Source organism: Spodoptera frugiperda, chromosome 23, assembly GCF_023101765.2.
Source record: "Spodoptera frugiperda isolate SF20-4 chromosome 23, AGI-APGP_CSIRO_Sfru_2.0, whole genome shotgun sequence".
Lineage (NCBI taxonomy): Eukaryota > Metazoa > Arthropoda > Insecta > Lepidoptera > Noctuidae > Spodoptera > Spodoptera frugiperda.
Window position 1 is genome coordinate 5,124,119 of NC_064234.1, and position 21,985 is coordinate 5,146,103.

The window sequence follows — 21,985 nt, forward strand, 5'->3', positions numbered from 1 at the left end:
AAGTGATTTCAGGAAATATAATTACAAAGATAAATACACAACAAATAGCAATTATGACATAAAACAAAATGTAGACCACATAAGCACTAAAATCGATACAGCTGTGTAATTTTAGACTATTATAGTCTTAAATACTAATATAATAAGTACTATAATAGCCTCAACAATATGTTGTAGTATACTACTTTTCTTTCATCTTATAAAATTCTAATCTAGTTTTCTTTTAATCTTTAGTCTACGCCTCCTTCAAATTGAACAGGATTTCATAAAGATCTAAATTACTTTTTTATTATGTATTTTAAAATAGTACTCAAAAAAGCTCACTTAATTAAGATTATACTATTATATTTTTGATTCTATATTAACCTTGAAATATGATTTATTGCAGATTACAACGCCGCCCCGCTGTTCGCCTCGGAAAACGCCTCCAGTGGTAAGATACCTAAAATACTATTAGACGTCCGCCATCTTGAAAAAAATAGCATATTCGAAATTTGAAAAAAAATTGTTTATCTGTGGTTTGTGACATGACGGTTGACTAAAGCTTTGACACGAAATTAAACAAGTGACGTTTGGCACATAAGAATGTTTTTCTGGTTCCTGAAATAATTAGGTAGTTTTCTCAGAGAAAAATAAATTATTTCATGTTTGCAATACAATATTTTTTTTAATAATAATCACACTTGCTTTCATATATGAGACGTATTACTTAATTTTAGAGATTCTCTAGGTAATTTGCTACTTGACGTAAGTATCTGATGACGATATAACGCACTATTTCATAGAAAATATCGTTTTTGACGTTTCGAATAAAGTATTGAATTTGACTAATAGGAGGAAACAAGCCTATTTCAGAAAATCTTGGAATCCTAAACACACTTTCAAAAAACTATAATAATGCCTTTCGGTTTCTTGCGACTATTAGTTTCGATCAGTCATTAATTAAGTCACTAAATACCATACGTATTGTATATTTAGTTTAATTAAAATTATTGATTGATTAACTAATATTTATAATTAATATGTAGCCTACCACAACCACATAACAATGTAAATTTTCCTCAAGACAGAATATTAATACAAAATTATGAACGCTGCATCAAACGTTTCAATTTAATAACTCGAATTAAAAATCTATTTCACATTCAAAGCTTAATTACAGAAATTAATATGTGTTATGCCCTAAGATACCCCTTACACTGATATGTATGTGTTAAAAACGAAGCATATACACTCCATTGCAGTCCAATTTCAACTCTATACCGAATTAAATAAGGTGGAAAAATACTTGTAGTTTAAATGTACATAGGTTCTTTTTGCTTTTAAGGTTTTGCATCTAAGTGTAGGCGTTGCATTAAAACCTATTTCGATTTTAATTAATATAGTTGTAATCCTCTATTACAGTATTATTACAAAATTATAGGTAATCATGGTTCTCTTATCAATTTACTGAGACAAAAACGCCTTACACTTTTAATTAAGTTGCAAGTTATCTAAGGGTTTTAATAAACTTCTCTAAAATGATTAGACATAATTGCACCATTAATGTTGAGGTATTTTCTTTTCATGGGTACCGAGCCGACTGACTTAGAGAGTTTAATTTTTTTTTAATTCATTCACCATTTTCTTAGTAATATTATTAGTAAAAGATCTTCAAGATTTTCTCAATTTTCTGACCCAGGATAAGTAGCCTTAAATTCTCGAAATAATAGGCAAAGGTACCCAACCATTAATTTGTATACCCTAGCAATAGCCATAATCTTCAGTGAAATACTAAGCCTTCAGTGAAATTATTAGTTCATTGCAATTCATGATAAGCTTTGTTACCAATGCTTTTTTATCTTGTATTATGGGTTTAAAACTATTGTATTATTATGGTACACTATCCTTTTGCTTGCTAGCATAGCATAGCATTATTTGGAACCGAAAAATGACCTAACTTTACCTCTTAATCCTCAAAATGAACAATATTATAATTCAAAGTGACATAACTTTTTAATCTATTGTTATATTGAGTCAATGTGAGACTATTGTCATACCTATTTTTATTTATTAATTATTACATAAATTAAATTAGAAAACTTTTCTAACATTTCTGATTAAAACAATATTCAAGAAACAGTCAAGTAGGATGAATTTATACTTGAAGTTTTCTAGGAAAATTTGATTTAATTAGTACGAAATTAATTGTTTAGTAATTAAATCAAATTGTTTTCTAAAACATCTATTGCTTTAAATTCTAAGAAGTCATCTTTATCTTGACTATAGTGCTTTCTAATCTCTGATGTTAATGATCTTGCAACAGTCATTTTTAAGCTTATAATACAGCATAAATAAATAGAATGCGATCGAGCTTATTTCCTAAGTTCGAATAGAAACTTACAGAGGAGCCTTTTTTAAGGGCGGAAAATCATCCAATGATTTCTCCCGCCTTGGGTGAGGCGAGAGGAAGTGTCAGACTCTTACTGACTAAAAACCACCACGTTCCTACTCCTGCTTTTCTAGCCGGAGCCCCGGTAAACCCAATAGGTAGTCCGCAGCTTATAGCTTAGCTGCATAACTCGACAACATCGCTACCAAACCCATCAAGGAATAAGAATCATTAGGTATATTTGTTATTGTATTTCCAACAAAAGCTAATGGCGATACTTAACTCCAGAAGATATTTATTATAATACAAAATTATATTAAACCTTAAGAATATTAATGTGGATGTTCGTCTTGAAAAATCGCACGGCAATAAATAACGTAAGGCTTAGAAATAATTAGATAAATTTATAAATGAGTTGCGTTAGCGTGGGCGGACATGTTGTACTAGCCTCGCACAACTTTGCTGGATATTATTTTAATTATAGCAATAGGCCTATTCATTTGAAACTTTAGATTTTGTTCAAAATTATTGAAATTAGTAGCTACTGTATTTTGTTTAATCTGGTTGTGTTTAAGACCCGCTTCTCAAGCAAAGCAAGAACGAAAATATTGTGAGGAAACCTGAGCTTATAATTTCTAATTATAAGTTTAAAATCACCAACCTGCATTAAGCAAGCGTGGTGGTGATGAATGCTTGAACCTTCCTATTGCCTTGCCAATCAAACTATTGTTAGGTCTAAGTTCAAATGTAGCCAAGAGCCTACTATGAAAATCTAGAAATAATCGAGACTTACAAAATAGTTAGATTATTATGAAATCACCAGAATTGTTTCGATCAGAACAAATATCATAGTCATCTTGGTTCCCCAGATAAAGAGGCGGAGATCACGGCAAAATTCCAATTTAAGGGTCCTAAAATATCTACACATGTGTTGCATTATAAAAACCTACCTTATAGCACCTTTCCCTACCTTCAAAGCGAAAAAGAGCTACGATTATAATGTTATATTTTTATCCTTATGACACCCACATGAAAGTTCTATAAAACCCAGCCTTGTGTGACATCGGCGTTATTGGTTATTTGAAGGATAACATAAAAATAGTAGAACAAATAAATATTGTGTAGGTGTTTCTATTATCAGTGTCTCTTGCTATTTAGGTATATCCTGACAGGTTAAAATAAAATTTAATTGAGTTTTATTTATTGAAGATAATTTATATCAATCTGTGTTAAGACAAAGTCAGTTGGCTTCGTGACGCTCGCCGCATCGATTGTCGTACATGCTGCTCATAATTACGGGACCCTGTTGTGGTTTGAAACTAATCGAGTAACCTCGTAAAACAGTTACATGCGAAAGCACACACCTACAATAATTTAGATTGCATGCACACGAAGCCATTAAATACATTCCAACCTTAACACTTAAAATCAATAAACACAAAATTAGATTTTAATTTGACCACACCTCAGATTAGCTCACGGCGTCCATATTTTCCCAGGTGTAATTCAAAATGGCGGCTGTCAAAACACTTTCACGACCGAATTTATGTAGGAACGATGTATCTAGTGAATCGTGAGCACCCCAAGCTACGTGTTCTTATTATATCCACAGATTGCAGATGTGAACACCTGCCTCTAGTTTATTTCAATTTCTTGATACTGAATGATATTGTGAGCATACATAGTAACTTCTTGTTGTTATCAAAGGATTTGTGAAACTTCCTAACTTTTGTCTCTTATAAAAGTTAAAAAAAAAGATTTATTCAATACATTTCCATACGTCCCTACGTAACAAGGCTTTAATTATCCTTTTACGCACAATATTTTCATGAAAAGAGACTTACTCGTGTATGAAATGTGAACCATAACAAAATAAGTTAAAGTTCACATTAAAATACGTATAATCTAGCGGAATAAAAATAAATAAAATCAACACCAATACTAGTCTTGGAATAGGAACATTGTATAATAATAAATATTGAATCAATGAGCTTAAAATAGGATGAGGAAAACACAAATTTATTTAAATTAGTAGAACAATACACGTAGGTAGGTATAAAATACGAAAAGTCGCTAAAATCATTCATCCAAATGAAAGATAATTTAATTAACAGGAAGCATTCAGCTATTATCAAAATAATGTTTTGTACTATGTCATAATTAAAAACTTTTACCATCGTAAACCGTTCGGAAACACGCGATTTGCTTAATAAATCTTAAGGTAGGGAGTAGGGGGGGAATCATCCGTTCCTACTCCTGCTTTTCGAGCAAGAGCCCAGGTAAACCCGCTAGCTAGTCCGCAGCTCCGGTGATTATGAGCCCTTGTGGGGGCTTGAAACTTGTCAAGGGCCCTCGAACTGTTACGTGAAATGTAATTATTATCCAATTAATAATACAAATATGAAGTTATTTAATACATATACTGAAGTATTTTATATTTAACAATATTGTTCCCGTTTCCTCAATTTTATTGACAACAAGAAATATTTATATTGATCTCTATTCTATTGAATACTCGTATTAGATGTTTGCTTACAAAGATAGTTGTAGTCTATCGTTTCGATATCGAGGTTATCTATCTTCAATACCTATCTGTACAAACAAAATATGTACTAGAAAATAGAAATACTAACATTTATCTATGACTTCCATTGTTACAATAAAATTGCTGATCCTATTTCGCGATATTGCTGTTTTCTCATTTTGATTTTGATCCTTATTTGATTCATACATACGTACATATTGTACCCTTAGTACTAGTTTGCTTTACGTTGAACGAAAATGAAACGAAACCGCGTTCTGCGTTCTGATTGGTTGGTTCATTCGCACCGGCCAATCAGAGCGCCGAACGCGGTCTCGTTTCGTTTTCGTTTAACGTAAAGCAAACTCGTACTGTTAAGGGTACTGTTCGGTAAGTTTAAATATGAATTGGGCCCTGTAAAACCAGGCTTTGTTGCTTGATTAAAACTTTATTAAAATGTATGTTATTAGGTCGAAGTTTTTGATCAATAAAATTTTAAAAAAGGTGAATAAAGGCCCTTATAATTAAGAAAATAAATGCCATAACATAAAATCACTAACAAAAGTCGCCCATATAATTCCCAGTTTCATAACTAAAGGGTTTCCTTAGAAGACAAGATGATAAGTGGTTCTGATTGCACGATATTCCAATGCTGGGCAATAGGTTGTTAACCCACTAAGATAACGTTATCGTTCGCCAACGCGCCTGCCTACATACTTCCGATATTTGTATGTGTGTGTGTTAGTGTGTCTCACATGCTACGTGTGTGTCGAAAACTATTGCAACGATTTTTTAAGGAAAATAAAATATATTTTATGAGGGTTTAATTCTTTTTTAACATGGTTTCTTTTAGAAAAATATGAGAGAGTATTTCGAGATTTTTTTTTTCAGTTACTGCTTCGCACAGAGACATTTAATGATTACTCAAATTATTCCTTACTACTTAACAATTTTGTATTAAAAATAATAGCTAAGAACTGGGTTAAGTAACCATCAAATGACTCTGAGTATAGCGGTTATAGTCTTAAAGTAATCATCATAACACGCTATTATAGACTGACGGCGAGCAAGGGTAGCTCGCCGCCCGACCAGATCCAGACCCGTGCGTGCGCCTTAAAGAGCCATCAGACCACCACAGGTGGGGCCCAGTAGGGCTGATGCCTGATCCGGAGCTGCGGACTACCTAGCGGGTTTACCGGAGCTCCGGGTCGAAAAACAGGAGAAGGAACGGGGTGGTTTTTAGTCAGTAAGAGTCTGACACTCCCTCTCGCCTTGCCCAAGGCGGGAGAAGTCATTGGATGATTTTCCCCCCTCAAAAAAAAAAAATAGACTAAAACATTCCAAAATTCAACAAAAAGATCTCTATATAACCATAACAATATACATAGATACATAGGTAACCACATACCGTGCATCCGTGCACAGATCCGTCTGCTCGTTTACCGGCTTATACCATAAAAAATACATAGTTTATCTAACAATTTTAAGCAATAAAACAACTAAGTATCAAGAATTAAAATTACAATCTCGAACAGAGTATTAATACATCTTAGACAAGCTGTTTGGCTATATAATTTGTTGCTAGCACGCTCATCCTTGACCCGAATTCAATTTAAAAGCATCGTTCGTTTCTATCTCAGTTTTTGAAGATACAACGTCATTCTGTGTAGCATATGTTATCAATTTTGATGAGTATGTAGCACCACGGAAAATAAACATGAATTAATCATTCGTTTACCTTTAGTTTAGTTTAATATTTCCTTGGTACCAATTTTATATAAAGAATATTCTAGAAAAGTTATGAATGGTAGTCGTAAATGCGACTGCTAAGTAAGAGCTCTTATGTCTGTAACAATAAGGTTGAATTTTAAGGTTTAAGGTTAAACCTGTAGGATATAGACTTCTATAATTATAGTACTTAGCACTGAAAATTAGTTAGTATTTCCATTTGTATCACCTACAAGCGTATAAAACCATAAACGCACATTGCTTTAAATCGCGTGTTAACCCTACATCAAATGAAAACTAGATACAAAGAGCTACTCATTCCTATATCAAAACTTCTAGGGATGAGCAAAAGCAATCTGAAATCCGTGTACTATGTAGATTCCAACATTGGAACTCTGAGATAAGAAGATTCTTTATTTTTGCTCACGATTCACGTTTGAGTGCGCTCCCAACTCCTCCGGTGCGTTATCTCTTTAATAAAATGCAGACCGAGTATAGTGGTATGCATTCTTGGAGCGGCTTCTCTTACGCATAGATCACAGCGAAAATGCACCTGGTATCTAGGCAAAGCAAAAACTTCCCGTCGATTTTCAGAAGTCATTTAGTAGAACTTGAAAAGTTATTTAAGTAACTTTATTTATTTATAATATTTTATATTTATTTAATTATTGTACAATGTACATACATTGAAACAATACATACTACTAATACAGTACACGACCCTGTTAGGGCGTAGCAATTTATTCGATTTTGCATAAATTATGACGATTTAGTAGACATAGTCGTACCACCAAACCAGATACACATCATCGATGTTTTTACTTCTACAGATACTAAAGATTTCAGGTCATCTAGAATATTTACCAATTCAAATCGTTTGATCTAGAAAATTAACCATTCAAATTGAAAATTACGCTAAGTGTTCCTAACCATTAAACTCTTAAGCCTAAATGGTCCACACCTATGTTCTTATAAACTACATACATACATAATGTATAGTATATATCTAGTCCTATATTAGCGTCGGTCTGCAGAGAAATCAGCAACTGGTTTGAGCAGGCGCAACGAGTCTCATTAACAGCATGTTCAAACACGATGCGGTTATTAAATGAAAGTGGACTATATGACTGAGAACTGGAAAACTTCAGCTTTGAAAGATAACAGACTCAATAATACGTCTGTGTGTTACTGTACTCATAAACTACTATGCCAAAAACCATGCAATTTTCGACATTGTATATAGGGCGTAACTTTTAGGTGATACCATAAGACCGTAGCTTTATATTATTCCGGAGCTGCGGACTACCTAGCGGGTTACCGGGGATCCGGCTCGAAAAGCAGGAGTAGGAACGGGGTGGTTTTTAGTCAGTAAGAGTCTGACACTCCCTTTCGCCTTCGCCAAGGCGGGAGAAGTCATTGAATCATTTTCCCCCTTAAAAAAAGGTTTATATTATAAATGTTTAAACTGTAGATACATAATATAATACAACATGAATCTGGACAATCAAAATACAGTCAGTATTTGACATACATTTATTTAGACGACGCTCACGTATGCGCACATATTATCGCAGTACCGGATGTCACTAATAAAATAAACATGAAATACAAACCGATTATATTATATAATTCATTTTACCCGTTCTTTAAATAATACAGATACATATTATTGAATTTGTTATGCGTTTTACTATGAAGACGCATCCAGTAGTAGATCAATGGTACCTATATGCACTGCACCTACGTAAAACATGACACTTCTATAGATAAATATTCAGATAAATCCTGGGTGGTCAATGCGTTCAAACGATGGAACATAAACGATTATGTATTTTAATCGATGCATCGAATGAGGATAGTGCGTCAATCGTTCGTTTCAACTCGATTTCTACTCAGTAGAGTACTGTTCGAGGTACCTAAGTGAATTTTGATTGAAATGAAATATTCAACCGTTTTTCAACGAGTGATGGATGATCGATTGATTTTTGTTTGTGTGTTTGTTATGATTTGTTTAGACGTTTGGTTTTGACGATGGATTGATATTTAATAGGCGTTACTTGTTGTTTGATACATTAAACTGAAGGTGAATAGATGAAGCTGTCCTATAGACCATAAAGTAACGTGTTATTTTTCTGGCAGTTAATACCTATGTCTTGGTAACTACTTATGTTAATTTATAGGTATTTACTTTCCAACTGGAGCTTCCACCTCATTATAATTATAGCGGTTGTCACAAAATTGCCTTCAAGATGTTTTTCAGCAGAATAATTCCCTGAACTAGTTACATAAAGTAGTTAAGTTGCCCAGATAAACAACTCATTACACTGCTTTAAGAACGTTGAATAAACAACCGGGTAGCAACAGTGGCCTTATGCCTTGTTTGCACTACGCTAGTATTTGAGTCCAGTAGCGAGTATACAGTAGCTCCCTCTCGCGTCTGACCAAAAATCAGAACCCTTAGTACGAGTTTGCTTTGCGTTTGAAGTAATCGAAAACAGGGCTTTCGGCGCTCTGATTGGTTAGTTCATTCGTGTCGGCCAATCAGAACGCCGAACACGCTCTTGTTTCGATTACTTAAAACTAAAGCAAACTCATACTAAGGGTACAGAACTACTAAACATTCGCTACTCGACCAAGTAACTAGCGTAGTGCGAACAAGGCATTAAATTAATGTATGCGTGCGAAATCGGCTGGAAAGCAACACAAAGAAAATGCTAAATGATCGTTTTGTTTCAACCGGCCCATTTCCGGAATGAGCCCAAATCCATTTTGCCTACTTCCTCAATTGTTTCGTGTTTATACTTAGCTATTACAATGTAGCCATTTTTTGATTTATAACCCTTATCTGATTTTACATTGTAGGTTTTAAATAGTTGTTGTATTTATAATCAAAACAGTCGACAATGCTTTGATTCTTATCGGTCAGCGTTTTGTTTGGACGAATACATACTGAAAAAATCGGTCCGAAAATTGTTTTAGAATAAATTAGCTTTTCATTCGAACTAATCTAGATCTCGCACTTTGTTTTGAAAAATACACTTTATCTCTATTGAAATAAGAGTCCTAATGAACCTCGTTTTCATGACAATTTCAAAAAATCAAACGATTTATTCGATCCTAGAGACCAAACTGGGAATCTCACGTTAAGCAGTCCTGTGACTACTCGACCAATGATCCAATCTTGCAAGCTAAGAACTGTCATTAATTCCGAATCTATTATCTACATCTAAACACATCAAGCTATACAAAACCAGTTTATCATGGTCTCGCTTTATATGGACCTTCCGTACATTCAAAGATCATTTTATACTGGTTTTATATATCTGTGTATAGGTGATTTATCCGAGTAGCAACGTAGCTTGATTTTATCGCCATGACACATTAGCAGGTTTGCGGAGAAAACGGTTTCATTTCTCACTCGGATATGTGCTAATCTCCTTATGTATGTAGTGCCAAGTTACTCGATGTTACAAGTTTTATATAAGTAAGTTGTTTATCTTTGCAAATTAAGAGTGATTGATACGATAGATTATTATAAAGTATTGCTAGGCAAATAGATATAGTAACGTCACGTTTATCCCCGAAGGGGTAAGCTGAGTTGAACATTACGGGTAATGCCGCTATACAATGTACACCCACTTCACACCATTTGTAGTATAAATCCCATGTAATAGGGGGGAGATCATACTTATAGGTAAGATCCCAATCGATATATGAAATGTAAACTCTACCTTTTCGTCAAAAAGGTTCATTTATGATTGTCCTACCAAACATAGCAGCACGACAGTCTTAAAATAATTATTATACTGTATACTGATACATGGTAACATAAATAAGTCAATTGGTTAGCCATTCATGTACTTTCAAATAAGGTGAGGCAGAGGAAATGGGTTGGCCAATCGCATTACGACTTGTCGCTTGCTGCAATCTAAGCTTTGCACTTAGGTATTCAGTAATGATGCTGTTGGATAGACGGACAAATTAAACGATATTTAATGTCTTATATCGATGGATATAGGTATTAATTTGTTAGGATTAGAGATGCTACACTACTAGTGACTTGAGTAAATAGTATAAGGTTCATAGTGGTTTGATTAGAAGTAAAAAAATATGTTTGTGTGGTGAAAATTAATTTCTGTGCTTAATACTTTAAAGTCTAAAATTATTTTGATGTATACTTAAAGGATGTTATGTTTTCAAGTTATAAATGTATGTTAGAAAAGTTTAAATTCAATAACATCCGCATTCGGAAGACATTTAATGATTACTGAAACTATTCATTAGTAAAGATTTTGTTCCGAAAACATTTGCTAACAATCTGGGTTAAGTAACCATTAAATGACTCTGAGTACGGCTGTCATTAATTCTAAATTCTTATATCTACACAAACATAAAGATGGTCACAATCCCCATCGTAAATTACAATTAAAAAATAAAAAGAAAACAATTCAGGTCCTTTTTTCTTCACCATTCAGGCCCAACTCACTAATTTAATTGTATCCTAATGAATTAACTTAAATGTTTTTTAATTAAGAAAGCAGGTTGCGTGAAAAACGTTTTTAATTTACTCCTAAATGAAATACAACAGTAATGAATATAATATTTACGTAAATAGAAAATGTCATAACAAACATAACAGTTGCTTTAAGGGAAATTAACGCATAAATGAATTTAAAATTAATTGGTATAATAGGTAAGATGATTGTTTTTATGCTATGTGCAGATTAAACAAACATTAAAAAATAAGGGTTTGACATTTAAACAACGGTCTTAAAAGAAAAAATATCGGAATTAAAATGTTCACTGATTAGGAAATCCGATTCATTCAGAAAAAGAAAATTATTTTCAATCAAATACCATGGAACATGATATCTACGCATGTCATATTCCAATGTCAAAATAATTCTAATTGACATTCGAAATCAACTCAAATGATATTATTGGTACAAGACCAAAATCAACAAATTATATTCTACTTGTTTCATATTCTCGGAAATGTAATCATCATACAAAAGATGTATGAGTTGTAATTTCGTAATAAAACCATTCATACCGTGATTGCTTACCCATAATTTCTTTATATACCAACATAAGTGAGGAAAACGAAGTAAATAACATAACACAGGGATTAATAGAGTAAGTAATGTAATATTTATTACTTAATTCTATGATCATAAAATAATTTATAGAACATAGCCTGTATAGCTTGTTTCCATGCTGACAACCATTAAAAAAAAAGAAAAACAAACATGGCGCGCGCAGCTGTCAAAATCGAGGCGTTATCCAATTTCAAATTGACGTTTCGAACACCAATGCATGCGTTAGTAATTAAAATATGAATCATAAAGCCTAATATAAAGAAATTGTTACATTATATTTAATCTGGAACATTCGTTGACCATGATATGTCAGACACTTGAGCTTAGTAATGAAATCTATACCCCAAGCGTCAATATTGTTCTTATTTATGTGCCTACAAACTTGTGTAAGTGAACAATAAATATATTGTGTTAATAGAAGTATACCGTAGAAGCCGTATTTTGTTTATAGACATATTTATGTGGCTTCAAATATCGACGGTTTTAGAAGTCCTTTTGGGGTCAAACTAAGTTTAGATTTAGAAGTTCTAGACTAGACTTATGAATACTATTGTAGGTAACTGCGAGAAATCAGTCTGTCGCATACATTAAACCAACATGAATGTGTTTATTCAGGTTCTATATAAAAACTCATTTCAAAAGAACGAAACGAAAGAATACTCGCCGACGTGTTTGCAAAAAAACGCAAAATACCTATAGAAATCGACTTCAAAATGTCAACACCTAAAAAGCTACACATCTGAATGCTAGACCGGCAACAAAAGCACAAAAAGCTTCGCAAACCGAGCCAGGGGTAAAAACTAGTTATAAATAAATCTATTACGGACACGTGTACTGTCATACATTGACAAATTTGTAGTTAGGTCGACCTCATAGAACGTGACGGGGCAGTAATAATATGTTCAGATGTGGCTTTAAAGAAAGCGGGTGATAAAATAAATTATTTCTTTGAACTATTTTAGTTTACGAAGATTTAAGACCTCATTTTTGACAGAAAGACAGATATCTGAAATAAAAATAAGAAAAAAAAACTAAATTCTTAGCCTGGTAGAGAAGGTTCCATTTTTGAAACAAAAAAAATATTTTAGGCAATAAATATAAGTGAAGATGTCGTTCCATCAATTTCAATTTGAAATAAAAATGTCGCCGATTTTTGTAGTCTCAAGGCTAAAACAAGTTGGTATTTAGACAAGTGTGAAAAACATTTATTACATTTGGTTTTTTCGCGGCAGTATAATATATTTTTTTCGAAATTCACAATAGACTACCAAAATTTGCATTTTCCTTTTTAATTTTAGATTTAGCGTCAATTAATTCGGATAAATTACAGAGCTGATGAAAACGAATTTTCTAAAACTTTTAGTATAACCGACTTTAAAAGAAGGACATTATCAATTCGGATTATTGTATATAGAAACGTAGGTCAGTTGCTAATCAAGAAAAAAAAAACATAGATATTTGTAACAAAATAATTTCAACCTTAACTGATCTTCTTTAGGGTAAGAAATCGCTTACTTAAGAGCCCCAGCAAGACACAACTCGTTGGTTACTTGAATAAAGATACACGCATAAGGTCGACGCCTTTGTAAGCTAATACCTACCATGTTTTTGTTTTCCGTGACATAATAAAGGGTGTTCTATCTTTGGCCAAACGCCTACAAAAATACGCTCTTGTTTTTACTTAATCCCGTCTTATAGAAAATATTCGTGGGCGGTTCGTGTTATGGTATTAGTGTAAATATCTTTACAAAAAGTTTGGTTTGAAAATAAGGAAGGAAAAAAGCTACTGTTACTCGTTTTTTCGAATGTTTTAAGAGTAATTAAATTTTATTTTTACCTTTGATTTTAATTTTTAATAATGATTGTTTTTTTGTTAGTTTTATCATTATCAAGGTATGTGCTTATAAGGGAATGAAACTAACTTAGCTTCACTTTTGGTCTGATATTAATTTACGCATGCGATGTTCACATTATATGTGGTTGTTACACTGTAATATTATCGTTAAGCAAGTATTTTATAATTGAAATTACAAAAATCACGATACAAACGTCAAACTAATGTCAAACGTCACATTTAAGAGGTTATATTGATATTTAAAAACAATTTCGTTTTATTTCTTCCTAAATAACAGAAAATATTGAAATTGTGTAAACAATGGTTGGTGGACGTATTATACCTAATAAAATACAAATAATTAACGTAACTTTTATAGCTTTTCTGAAAGACACCAATTAGAATGCGTTTTCGTTAGTTATAAACCGATTCCTAAACTATTAAGATGTAATCTAAAGGAACCGTGTTATTCCTGATTTCGCCTGATGTTGAAAACGCCTATCCAACTTGATTTATACACAAGAAACTAAGAAACTGTTTATCTCAAAACTTACAAAGCGTCATTTTCCTGTACAAAACAAACTTGTCCCTTGTTCGAACAAGCTCGCTTCACTTTACAAATAGCTATTATTTTTTACGGGAACTGTTTTCTTAAGCAAATATTCTTAGTACAGAGTTTGTCTTCCATGAGTAATGTAAGAACATTCTTTCTTTATATTTGTCATTGTCGTGTAAAAAGGCTTGTGTCATAGAACCACTTATACGAAGTTTATGCTTATACAACAGATAGTTGTTAGTAATTGTTGTATTTGGGGCAAAATGGGCCATTAAGTGGTGAGAAAAATGGCCTTTTAGGTTTTGTTTTTAGTAAAAGCAGTTACGTGTGTGAGGATGAGAAATAAAAGGGTGGTAATTTGAGCTTTTGTTCCGTTAGTGTTTGTGCCTACACTAGACGAAATGCGGAGTCCTATTTCACTATACATTATGTTCTTTCCAGTTGCACCCTTTGTTTTCTAATCTATATTAATTGGAAATAGGCTTTCATCGTAGATTATGCCAGATATATTTGGAATCTAAAAGTCAGCTATCAAGTAACACTGTTTTGCATCAATCGGACTACTAGAGATAGGATTTTCCCCATTTTGTATGAAGTTAATATCAATATCTTTTTCCTAGAAGAGTTATTGGCACTGACCATTACTCAGAAGCATTTCCAACTCCCAATATCAACAGGATCCGTATGCTCTAATACAAAGCCGATTGATTACACGAATTACGCTGTCCACATCAGTAATGTCAACATATTTGGGCCATTATGATCTGAATGCCTTCACGCCCCATGGGGCCAAGGCTTATGTCCGACAATAGACATGTGATAATGTCAGGAAATAACGCATTGTAGCGTGGGCCTTCCTCATTACTGCCTTTTGTAATGCCTAGCATCGTGTGCCCTTATTGATTGTTCTCATATTGTTTTGATTCTGTTCTGTCTGGCCCCATTTTCTCCCATTTTTAATGGGCATTAGTCCTTGTGCTGGAATTTCCGTTGAGTCCGATTTTTGGAGTTGCAAGATCAGTCAGAAATTGAAATAAATTGCTTTTGTTTAGGCATAAAAATAGTAGGTTAAAAACAGGTGCCACTACCTTAATAGGCCCAGACTATACTATTTCTTAAGTAGATCTTCGATTTACTATTTTGTAAAAAAAAACCATAAAATATTGAATAAATTGACAAATCTGAGTGGCTTAAAGAGCTTATTCACATGGGAGTACCGCCGATCCCTACATACAGGCGTCTTACCGTACATCTTCGGGTAGGTCAGGCTCCCGAGTCCCGGGCGAGAGAAACTGAAAGTATACGAACCAGTTCAAGTGCAGAGGCGGGCGGGGAATGAGACGCGGGGCGGGGACGTGACCCGGTCGCAGCCCGGGCCCAGCCAGGATATACCCGATGTGTGTCACCAAATAATAACGATTATTTTTGGTAAACAATTTAATAATTATTTTTACCCTCAGTACATGCAGTGTAAAAATCAATCTAACGATCTATTAAATTACCCGATCATAACATAGTAAGCAAACATTACTACTAGGCATATTTAAATCCACAAAAAATCTGGAATACAAAAAAAAATATACTAATTTAAAAATAGAAAACCTATTTCTATTTTTTTCAGCCAGTTACAAACAGGAATTTATATTTTATTTTTTAATTATAATTTGAATAAGGATGACTTTTCATAAACCCTTAGACTCACCGAGAAAGCCGTTTAAAACAGCCACATTTCTATTACAAGCTCAAAAGAGTTGCGGCAAATTTTCTTTAATCAATCTTATAAGATTTATGCTAGCTTCAAGCTGTAAAAGTGTTCAATAATTACTAGTCATGTTTTAGTGCCTATTTATTTAGCTCTTTGTCTGTGCGTCTATTTTAAATAGAAACAGTAATTAAGGCCTTCACCTACCATACTATTTGCTCCAGTAATGGATAATGGCATGAACTCATCCAATTACACTAAATAATGTTTAACGACCACTTTCCAGTTTTAATTTATGCAAAATATTTACTTTTACCATTTAATTTAATTAGAAAAATTTAAAGGTTAGCCATAAAATAAATCAAAAGTTTTAAAGACGGCCATTAACTTATTTGTTTCTTTAAAACAAAAATTCGATTTTAAAAATAGAATATCTGCGTTCCATTTTTTAAATACTACTATTTCGCGTCTATATTAAGTATATTAGCGAAGATTTGATCTGATAAATTAAGACGTTTTAAAAAAAGCCTTCGTACAATTATTTCACGCAGCTAATCTTCTCAATCTTACACATCACTCCATTGTATTATTAACTCATTAATTTTAAATAAAAACTTCAACATAGTAACTGATAGTGTTGTGAAATAGTACACATACATATAATTACACACTGCAAAATTTTTGCTAATTACCTTTTTTAAACCAACTTAAGTGAGCGTGAAACACGGATGGTATAACGTATGAACGTATAATAAATATCTTATAAAATAATTCGTTGGACGAAAAAAGATATGTTGAGGAAAATGGGAACCGGTCACCGGTTTCTTGGTATCGCTGCGTCAGCCACTCTGATGTATTTACGAGGGATTCGAAAAAAGAATAAAATAACGGTGAATGAGATGATGGGGAAAGCACACTGCGCATTTTTGGTGCTTGAGACTTTAAAATTGAATTAGGAATGTGACTAATTCTACCACGTAGGAGTATACACACACATACGTAAAAATTGTTTGCTATAAGTATTTTTGCAAGCCCGAATGACAAATAAAAAAATATAAATTAATATTTCGAAAATAGAACGGGTATTATTTTCAACCAGTTACTAATTCTTAAGATTTATTTTCTTCTAATTATGTATACTTAGGTAGTGTAACATTAATTATGCATAAAATATGTTTAAACTTTGATTAATGGCCAGGGAATATAAGACTGGATATTTTTAATTATAGCTCGCGTCAAATAAATTAGCATTAAATTATAATCCTGTTGGCGAAATTTTCGAATAAATTCTATTGATGGGATTCTGTAAAAGCTAGTTTTATTAACTAACGATGTCAAAAGTCCGTCCGTACCTACTACACTTTTATTTTATGGGCCTTCGCTACATGGGATGGTTTTCCATATTATATTCCATGCTTCGCAAGCGTTGGGAAGAGTTTATCTGAGGGCGCTACTGCTCGGTCCCATTCAAATGTTGTCCCTTAGTCGAATTTCACGACACTCACAGAAAGAGTAAGTTCCCTCACGTCAACAGCCTATAAGTGGCCACTGCTGACCAAAGGCTCCTTCTCACACAGAAAAGGTCGCTACGCTTGCTCAATGCAATTTCAAACTTATCATTAGAAATTACAAATCCTCACAATATTTTCCTTAACCGTTTGTCAGTGGTGTCTAAATATTCTTAGAAAGTACATTATAAATCTGAAATAGTCACATTGGTTGCCGTTAGTAGGTTTCGAACTCGCACTGTCATGCATGAGAAGCGGACGTCTTTAACATCCGGACCACCACGACTAGTTTGTTCACAAGTGCTCTATTCTACTCTTCGTAATCGCAGTTCATACTGCTCTTCAATTCCTCATATATTAGACTCCTACTCACTGCGATCGGTCGAAGAATACAGATCGAACATTTTGACCCGAATTAACCTGTAATAGCTAGAAGAGACAGCCTAATTAGACTTGATGACTAAAGGAACCTAAGGGCTACAAATTGAGCTATACAAAACCAGTTTATCTTGGTCTCGCTTTGTATGATCTTTCTTCATAATCGAAGGTCAGCTTATACTGGTTTTGTAGAACTTGATGTGCGTTATTGTGTACATGATTGTAAGTGCAAATTAATCGTAATGACTTGATTACGTCGCTATTACTCTGATGACGGGATTGCTAATGTTGTTCAGTTACTTGATGATTGAGGAAAGCGTCCCTATTATGTTTAGTTACCTCTTAATATTAATTTTGATTTGTTTTTCAATAAAATTACCTATTGGAAATTTTGCCAACAATTTCGCAGTAATAGCATGCAGTCATGTATTTTCGTTTAATTGTGACAAAATTGCATTATTCATTTTAGTTGTAAATACGGAAATTCATGATAGGTAAATTTTAGGGTATTCGAAATTCAAAAACATTCATAATGTTGTGTAAAAACTGTGACGCGTTTTTAATTATTTGAAAATAGAACTGTGTTATTCAAACTACATTTTTAAAAAATGTTATAGTTTAGCTAGCTATTCCATAAAAAAGTTTCGTTAAATTTTAAACTTTTTAGTGGTTGGTGGCCAGTTTAAATCAATAAATAAAATAACTTGTAGACCTTTTTAATAAAATTGCAAGAATGTTTTTCTTTAATGCTTTCTGCTCATGCATTAAATTAGGTTATCGCGATGCAAATGCAACTGTAATTTAACGCGCTACGACTTTATACGGCTTGTTTTATAAATATATTCATATTTAATGATAGGTACACCTTTTGTTTCACAAAGACCACAAAATGAAGTAAATTTTATAAATTTTGGTATTTAGGTATATGAAATGAGGAAAAAAGTGGTACGTAATGACTTTGTTTGAGTTGTTGTAGGTCATGAACAAACCTAATGTTTATTATTAAGTATTATTCCATAACAGGATAAACAAAGATTCTCATATATTCAAATGCACTTTTGGTCATTACAAATAGGTAATTACTCCAATCAAACCTACAAACAACAAGCAAAAACAACTTCGTTAACCATTTTCGAATAACCCGCGATATTTTCGCCGCAAACATTATGTCAGCATCCATGTACAGTTATGTACATAAATATCTACATTATATTGGTTTGTACGCTTCAATGGAACGTGTCCCTGTCATTGTCAGCCGCGTTTCAATTTTCGCTGAGTAAATATTGTTACGTAAGATATTCAATGGAACAAGAATTCTGTGTTTTATGAATGGTTGGTCTATAGTCTATAGATGTATTGACGTATAATATTGAATGTTTTCGTAGAATTAATAATCGTGTTAATATAATATGTATTACTTAAAATGTTAGTTAGAAGTGTGTAACGTCTAAAGTGTCTACCGTCTGTATGCAAATATTAGATAAAAATGAATTGATTTAAAAAAAATATTATTAGTATTCTTGCGTGTAAGAGGCATTGGCTTTCCAAACTTGAAATACAAACTTTAGACATATAATAACATAATATCTGTACTATTAATATAATAAATACGAAATTTTGTGAGATTGTCCGTTTGTTACTCAATCACGTCAAAACGGTTGAAGGAATTGGGATGAAATTTGGAATAGGAGGAGATTATGATCTAGAATAACACATAGGCTACTTTGTATCCCATCGGAACGGGCGAAACCACTGGAAGAAGCTAGTTCTTAGAACAAAGAAAACGTAAACAAATCAATTCAAACTGCAGAACATACGAAAATAATTCTCAATCGAATCGAAACGAAACATATTTCGTAAGAGTATAATATTTCGTCTGCGAATAGTGAAGCGTCTGGGGGTTTTCACCTCGGATTAGAGTTATAGTGAATGAATGAATATGATCAATGTGGCATATTGTTTATTAAACTATAAATTGTAATGTTTACCCAAAAATTTTTTGTGCACTCCATTTTTTAATTGTTTAAACAAATTATTTTAAAAAATTTATGTTTGACCATATATTTTCAATTTAAACAGTATTTTTTTTTATTTATATGTTAAATCTTACCTGAGTAGACATATAGGAACATTTTTCAAAGATACCTGTGTATAAAAATAGCAGTATCTCGAACAGGTAGAAAAACTTGGAGGGAGAGCGGAGCGACAGCTGCTATGTTTAATGGAACTTCTTGGCCAGTTTAATTATAAATGAAACGCACTCTATTGTGTACATTGAAAAAAATACGGTAATTAATTATGACTAATGAAAAGAAAAAAAAATATTTGTACAAAATCTGTTTATTTAAATATATTACATTGTTGTCTACATCAAATATTTTCTTCTACTTCATCTATCTGTATAATAGGTGAAGTATTCGAACAACTATTTCCGCTGAACTGTAAACATGATACACTGCAGTATAAACTACACTCGCGAGCAACCAAATCGACTCAACCTACATGTGCGCATTCGAAGATGTTTTCTTAAAAATATACTGAATTGTTTTTAAAAACCGATAGGTATACCATTAGAAAGCTTACAACTTCAGCTTTATATTGGTACCATTATTATAAAAATTGTATCAGTACTTTTTAAAATATTTAACTTAATTCAGCGGACTAGAGTATTTGCTCACTACGACTCCAACAAGTTATAACACAAACTACCCCTATAAAACCTCCACATTAAGGTTAACTTTATCTGTGGCTTATCGAAAGTTGATCGTACACATCTCCGCAAAAACGCGTCATTTTATTTCCAAAAATTTTGGATACGACACCAGAAGAAGCCGCTCAAGTCGTTGCTCTACTGGAACAAGGACTTAGTCAGCGAAGAGTTACTGCTCAGCTGAGTTTGAGCCGATCTGCAGTATCAAGAGTGTACAGAAGGTATCAAGATACTGGTGCCTTCAATTGAAGACCAAGAATATGTCGCCACCGGTCCACCTCGGAGAGAGACGACCGTTTTATTATTTCAACTTCACTACGAAATCGTCACTTGACCGCTGTCGATGTTCAACAGGAACTCAGAAGAGTTCGAAGAGTGGCTCTCAGCGAGTGGACAGTACGGAGACGGTTGAAGGAAGCCAATCTCACCCCTAAACGGCCTACCACAGGCCCGAAATTGACGACCCGCCATCGGCAAGCGCGCATTCAATTTGCCCGAGAACACCTGGCCAGTTCGCCAGCGGAATACGGACAATGGACTGGCCAGCGCTTAGCCCGAACATGAATCCAATTGAACACTTGTGGGACGACTACCGTGCAGACACATTCTGCATTCGTCAGTAAATAAGACTGGCCTCCATTGGTCCATGCTCCAATCAAGTTGTTCTCGGGCAAATTGAATGCGCGCTTGCCGGTGGCAGGCCGTTTAGGGATGAGATTGGCTTCCTTCAACCGTCTTTGTACTGTACACTCGCTGACAGCCACTCCTCGAACTCTTCTGAGTTCCTGTTGAACATCGACACCGGTCAAGTGACGATTTCGTAGTGAAGTTGAAATAATAAAACGGTCGTCTCTCTCCGAGGTGGACCGGTGGCGGCTTATTCTTGGTCTTCGATTGAAGGCACCAGTATCTTGATACTTTCTGTACACTCTTGATAGTGCAGATTGGCTCAAACTCAGACGAGCAGCAACTCTTCGCTGACTTAGTCCTTGTTCCAGTAGAGCAACGACTTGAGCGGCTTCTTCTGGTGTTGTATCCAAAATTTTTGGAAATAAAATGAAGCGTTTTTGCGGAGATGTGTACGATCAACTTTCGATAAGCTACAGATAAAGTTAACCTTAATGTGGAGGTTTTATAGGGGTAGTTTGTGTTATAACTTGTTGGAGTCGTAGTGAGCAAATACTCTAGTCCGCTGAATTAAGTTAAATATTTTAAAAAGTACTGATACAATTTTTATAATAATGGTACCAATATAAAGCTGAAGTTGTAAGCTTTCTAATGGTATATCGGTTTTTAAAAACAATTCAGTATATTTTTAAGAAAACATCTTCGAATGCGCACATGTAGGTTGATTCGATTTGGTTGCTCGCGAGTGTAGTTTATACTGCAGTGTATCATGTTTACAGTGCAGCGGAAATAGTTGTTCCAATACTTCACCTATTATACAGATAGATGAAGTAGAAGAAAATATTTGATGTAGACAACAATGTAATATATTTAAATAAACAGATTTTGTACAATGTTTTTTTCTTTTCATTAGTCATAATTAATTACCGTATTTTTTTCAATGTACACAAT

The 21,985-nt window shown here is 33.5% G+C and overlaps 1 protein-coding gene across 2 annotated transcripts in view; it reads left to right on the plus strand.

Annotated features, from left to right (window-relative positions):
• The window catches only part of LOC118267067 (ecdysone receptor), a 261,409-nt gene that overhangs the window by 108,307 nt on the left and 131,117 nt on the right, over positions 1-21,985 (plus strand). For both annotated transcript variants that reach the window (XM_035580825.2, XM_035580824.2), the window contains one exon: positions 389-433. The gene's annotated coding sequence lies outside the window, so the exon portion shown is untranslated. The remainder of the gene's footprint in view (positions 1-388; positions 434-21,985) is intronic.